Genomic DNA, 6,690 nt, shown 5'->3' on the forward strand with positions numbered 1-6,690 from the left:
CTCTTTTGCGACCCCATGGACTGTAGCCCACCAGGTTCCTCTGTCCATGGGATTCTCCAGGCAAGAATACTGGCATGGGTTGCCATTTCTTTCTTCGGGGGATCTTCCCAATCCAGGGAACAAGCCTGTGTCTCCTGCATTGGCAGGCAGATTCTTTACCACTGAGCCACCAGGGAAGCCCATTATTCCTCTGAGAAGGTCATCAAAGTCCAAGACCCTTTCCATTTTGTTGCTCTGCTTCACTTGACATGCTTCACATACACATCAATATAGGCCAGGTCATGGTGCAGGAAAAAACCCATTCCCAAACCTCAGAGGCTTACAACAAACATTTTCTCACTTACACTGTAGGTCTGTTGGGGATTCACCTTGGCTCTGCTCCATATTCTTCTCACATGGGGATCAGGCTGCTAGAAAAACCCCTATCTGAGACATCACCACAACGCAGAGGGGATCATGACAATTAAGCAAAACACAAGCAATAACTGCCTTCAGAGATAATACCACACCTGCCTGTGGTTTTTGTCCCAGTCTGAAATACAGTTCAGAAACCTCAAGTTTTAGAGCTAATCAATGAATATAGTAAAGTTGCAGGATATAAAATTAACACACAGAAATCCTTTGCATTCCTATACACTAACAATGAGAGAACAGAAAGAGAAATTAAGAAGAGAAATTAATGGTCAATTCCATTGACCATTGCAATGAAAAGAACAAAATATTTAGGAATAAATCTGCCTAAAGAAACAAAAGACCCATATATAGAAAACTATAAAACACTGATGAAAGATTTTCACAGATGACACAAATAGATGGAGAAATATACCATGTTCATGGATTGGAAGAATCAATACAGTGAAAATGAGTATACTACCCAAAGCCATCTATAGATTCAGTAGAATCCCTATCAAGCTACTAATGGTATTTTTCAGAGAACTAGAACAAATAACTTCACAATTTGTATGGAAATACAAAAAGCCTCGAATAGCCAAAGCAATCTTGAGAAAGAAGAATGGAACTGAAGGAATCAACCTGCCTGACTTCAAACTATACTGCAAAGCTACAGTCATCAAGACAGTATTTTACTGGGACAAAGACAGAAAAATAGATCAATGGAACAAAATAGAAAGCCCATAGATAAATCCACATACCTATGGACACCTTATCTTTGACAAGGGAGGCAAGAATATACAATGGAGAAAAGACAATCTCTTTAACAAGTGGTGCTGGGAAAACTGGTCAACCACTTGTAAAAGAATGAAACTAGAACACTTTCTAACACCATACACAAAAATAAACTCAAAATGGATTAAAGATCTAAATGTAAGACCAGAAATAGAGGAAAACATAGGCAAAACACTCTCTGATATAAATCACAGCAGGATCCTCTATGACCCACCTCCCAGAGTAATGGAAATAAGAGCAAAAATAAACAAATGGGACCTAATTAAAAGCTTTTGCACAATGAAGGAAACTATAAGCAAGGTGAAAAGACAGCCTTCAGAATGGGAGAAAATAACAGCAAAAAAAGCAACTGACAATTAATCTCAAAAATATACGAGCAGTTCCTACAGCTCAATTCCAGAAAAATAAATGACCTAATCAAAAAATGGGCCAAAGAACTAAACAGACATTTCTCCAAAGAAGACATACAGATGGCTAACAAACACATGAAAAAATGCTCAACATCACTCATCATCAGAGAAATGCAAATCAAAACCACAATGAGGTACCATCTCATGCCGGTCAGAATGGCTGCTATCAAAAAGTCTACAAACAATAAGTGCTGGAGAAGGTGCGGAGAAAAGGAAACCCTCTTACACTGTTGGTGGAAATGCAAACAGTACAGCAACTATAGAGAATAATGTGGAGATTCCTTAAAAAACTGGAAATAGAACTGCCTTATGACCCAGCAATCCCACTACTGGGCATACACACCGAGGAAACCAGAATTGAAAGAGACACATGTACCCCACTGTTCATTGCAGCACTGCTTATAATAGCCAGGACATGGAAGCAACCTAGATGTCCATCAGCAGATGAATGGATAAGAAAGCTGCGGTACATATGCACAATGGAATATTAACTCAGCCATTAAAAGAATGCGTTTGAAACAGTTCTAATGAGGTGGATGAAACTGGAGCCTATCATACAGAGTGAAGTAAGCCAGAAAGAAAAACACCAATACAGTATATTAACACATATATATGGAATTTAGAAAGATGATAACAATCACCCTATATGTGAGACAGCAAAAGAGACACAGATGTAAAAAACAGACGATTGGACTCTGTGGGAGAAGGTGAGCGTGGGATAATTTGAGAGAATAGCATTGAATCATGTATATTATCATATATGAAATAGATCGCCAGTCCAGGTTCAAGGCATAAGACAGGGTCCTCAGGGCCGGTCCACTGGGATGACCCTGAGGGATGGGATGGGGATGGAGGTAGGAGGGGGGTTCAGGATGGGGGACACATGTACATCTGTGGCTGATTCATGTCAATGTATGGCAAAAACCACTACAATATTATAAAGTAATTAGACTCCAATTAAAATAAATAAACCTTTAAAAAACTCAAGTTTTCAGTAATACAAGAGCATGTCCAAAATTACGTATACAGAGGCCACCTAGTTTTAATTTGGTTGTCTGAACCACAGCTACTCCCATTTGACTTTTGAGTGCATTCCCTTCCTCGGTGGCCAAAGCAGATGCACAGTGCATGTCTGAAGGGCCGCAAGTCGGGCTGCTCTGGTCAGTAAAATTTAAGTTCAGCCATGTATAAACCTTCTCACTTCCTCAATATGTGCAGATTCTTTCATCATTTCTCTTTTTAATTGCAAATCTTTCAATAGAAAGCCCTGATGATTAAAATATCCAACCCTTGATGGGGTGTTGGCTCCTAGTCTAGACTCAGATTGTGTCCCTAGGCCTCCTTTATATTCACCTAATCATTCATGTTCAGGGAAAACTAATCAGATCTCATGAACAGGCTTAGAGGTTATGTTAATGAGGAAACGCTTTATAGGCCATATATTTTATCCAATTGTTACACAAGCATTATACATATGCTTTTAAAATTTTTTTTTTTTTTTTTGGCCACACCATGCAGTATGTGGAACTTCCTGATCAGGAATCAGACTCAAGCCCCCTGTAATAGAAGCACAGAGTTTTAACCACTGAACCATCAGGGGCTTCCCAGGTTGGTTTAGTGGGTTAAGAACCCACCTGCCAATGCAGGAGACGTAAGAGATGCAGGTTCGATCCCTGGGTCAGGAAGATCCCCTGGAGGACAGCATGGCAATCCACTCCAGTATTCTGGCCTGGAGAATCCCAATGGATAGAGGAGCATTGTGGGCTACAGTCCATAGGGTCGCAAAGAACTGGACACGACCGAGCAACTGACACACATATCAGGGAAGCCCCTATGTGTGCTTTTTCTTTTAAAAATGTATTTATTTTATTTGTGTGCTTCTTTATAGCTTTTTAAAAAAGAAAAAAAAAATTGACTGCGCTGGGTCTTGGTTGTGGCAAGCAGGAGCTACTCTCTGTTGTGGAGTGTGGGCTTTTCATTGCGGTGGCTTCTCTTGTTGCGAAGCATGGGCTCTAGGGCACGTGGGGCTCAGTAGCTGTGGCACTCGAGCTTAGTTTTCCACACACCATATGGGATCTTCCAAACTGGGAATTGAACCTGTGTTCCCTACAGATTCTTAACCAATGGACCCGGAGGGAAGTTCCCCTACATGTGCTTTTAGTGGTAGATTTAAACAAACAGTGTCACACTTCCTGAGTAGTTTTACTCTGTGACAATTTCACTAGATAATTTTTTCTTTCCATCCAGAACATCAGGGCAAAAGTATGGCTAGCACAATAACTTTCATAAATACAGAGCTCAATGAACAGAACTGGAACATTGTTCTCTCTAAAATTACCCTCATTCCACCAAACACAGCCCATCAAAAGTAATTTGTTTGCAAAATAAGCCTAGTCAATTGACCACACTCAGAGTCTCACCACGCAATGCTGCTGCTGCTGCTAAGTCGCTTCAGTTGTGTCCGACTCTGTGTAACCCCATGGACTACAGCCTACCAGGCTCCTCCATCCATGGGATTTTCCAGGCAAGAATACTGGAGTGGGCTACCATTGCCTTCTCCTAACACCATGCAATGAGACTCCTCCAAACTGACTGAGGGAGCACTCCTTGGGAGTCTCGGACAGAATTCCCAAAAGGCTTCTGGAAGCCAGCGAAGCCGTGCCAAAGGCATCTCTCAGGCTATACTTGGTGGGTCTCTCAGTCCCCAAAACATTAAGATTCCTACACATGCCCAGAGATAGTCTCTATCACCCCCTGAGAAGGCTGCTCAGAACTTAAGGGTCTCTAACTTCTGGAGGGACCAGGTAGAGATGAAAAATGCTTTAATTCTACCCACAGGTGTAGTTTACCAAATGGCTATAAATCATAGCCAACTTGAGCAAAAGGGCTTCTTCATATCTGAAAAACACAGATCAAAAACAGTAACATTCCAGACAAAACCCATAAATGTTATAACCATATTTACCAGGTCATTCAGTAACCAGTCTTTCTGTTAACTTTTTATGAAGCCATCAGGTCTTCTATTAGGATTCTTCAAGTTCTTACCCAGTTCAGCAGTATCCCGTGAAAGTCGCTCAGTTGTGCCCGACTGTTTGCATGGACTATAGTCCATGGAATTCTCCAGACCAGAATACTGGAGTGGGTAGCCTTTCCCTTCTCCAGGGGATCTTCCCAACCCAGGGATAGAACCCAGGTCTCCCACATTGCAGGCGGATTCTTTACCAGCTGAGCCACAAGGGAAGCCCAAGAATACTGAAGTGAGTAGCCTATCCCTTCTCCAGCAGATCTTCCTGACCCATCAATCGAACCAGGGTCTCCTGCATTGCAGGTGGATTCTTTACCAACTGAGCTATCAGTTAAGCAGTGTAAGATGAAATTTATCAGAGACCTGTTATGGTCAAGAGGCCCTTCCTACGAATCTTCTTGAAGATGAAGCACTTTTGCTAAAACATCAGAGTACAGCAATAACAAATGTCAAAAGTCTTTTAAAAAGATCACTTGATCACAATGTGATGGATAAAGAAACTTGGTTACAAGAATTATGACTGATTATAATCTTAACCCTTGAGAATCTTAATCTCTGGCAAAAAAAAAAAAAAACAACAAGAAGCAAGTAATCATGCATTTCCTGATTGGAAAACGTAATGTTTAGTCTTCCTCTCCTAAGCAAACAAAGGTAGATAAAGACTTGCCCAGCAATTAATATTTCAATATTTTATCCTGTTTGAAATGACTCATGAATTCTCTTCTTTCAACTTCATTTTCAAAGTCACCAAAATCTAGGGAGACTATTTCAGATAGACATTCCCCAAATATAATTATTTCTACAGAGTTTACCTAAAAGCTCTTTTTTCCTTCTTTATCCTTCAGTTCAGTTCAGTTCAGTTCAGTCTCTCAGTCATGTCCGACTCTTTGAGACCCCATGAATCACAGCACGCCAGGCCTCCCTGTCCATCACCAACTCCCAGAGTTTACCCAAACTCATGTCCATTGAGTTGGTGATACCATCCAGCCATCTCACCCTCTGTCATCCCCTTCTCCTCCCACCCCTAATCCCTCCCAGCATCAGGGTCTTTTCAAATGAGTCAACTCTTCACATGAGGTGGCCAAAGTACTGGAGTTTCAGCTTCAGCATCAGTCCTTCCAATGAACACCCAGGACTGATCTCCTTTAGGATGGACTGGTTGGATCTCCTTGCAGTCCAGGGGTCTCTCAAGAGTCTTCTCCAACACCACAGTTCAAAAGCATCAATTCTTCAGTGCTCAGCTTTCTTCACAGTCCAACTCTCACATCCATACATGACCACTGGAAAAACCATAGCCTTGACTAGACGGGCATTTGTTGGCAAAGTAATGTCTCTGCTTTTGAATATGCTATCTAGGTTGGTCATAACTTTCCTTCCAAGGAGTAAGCGTCTTTTAATTTCATGGCTACAATCACCATCTGCAGTGATTTTGGAGCCCACAAAAATAAAGTCTGCCACTGTTTCTACTGTTTCCCCATCTATTTCCCATTAGAGGTCATGTAAGATTAAAGTTCCAGAGAGCCCAGATAGATTATTTACGTCTCAGAGGCACAAGAGAAATACCAAATCCTTCTTGAAAGATAGCTTTGCCAATTAGAGAAGGCTCACTCTGATACAACAGCAGAGCCATTAGAGGCCATTGCTCTCCAGATCTCTTGGTGGCCCTCCTTCAGCGAGGACAGACACCCCAGGCTTACCACTGCAACTTCCAGGCCCCACAGTCTCATGGACAGTCCCTGCACCTTTCCATTCCCCATCCTGTGTTTTCCAACATCTTGGCACTAGTGGGAGTTTCTTTGGTTTCTTGGTTGGCTCCACCAGTTACTGGACTGCACCCTCAGGCCTACAAGGCCTGTGCTTGCCCAGCTTCAAGACTGAAGAAACAGCCTGGAGTCAGCAACAGAGACACCAGTGGTTTAATGGATGGGGGAGTTTACAGGTCAGAAGCAAGTTTCTGGAGAGATACCCCACTGTGTGCAGTGGACCGTGGGCAGGACGTGTTGGCAGGCTTTGCTCCAGAATTAGATTTTTAAAGAATTACTTTCACAGACATTGCAACTCAAGTCCAGG

Source organism: Bos grunniens, chromosome 19 (assembly GCF_055505025.1).
Source record: "Bos grunniens cultivar Pamir isolate PY7600 chromosome 19, Bosgru_T2T1.0, whole genome shotgun sequence".
Taxonomy (NCBI): domain Eukaryota; kingdom Metazoa; phylum Chordata; class Mammalia; order Artiodactyla; family Bovidae; genus Bos; species Bos grunniens.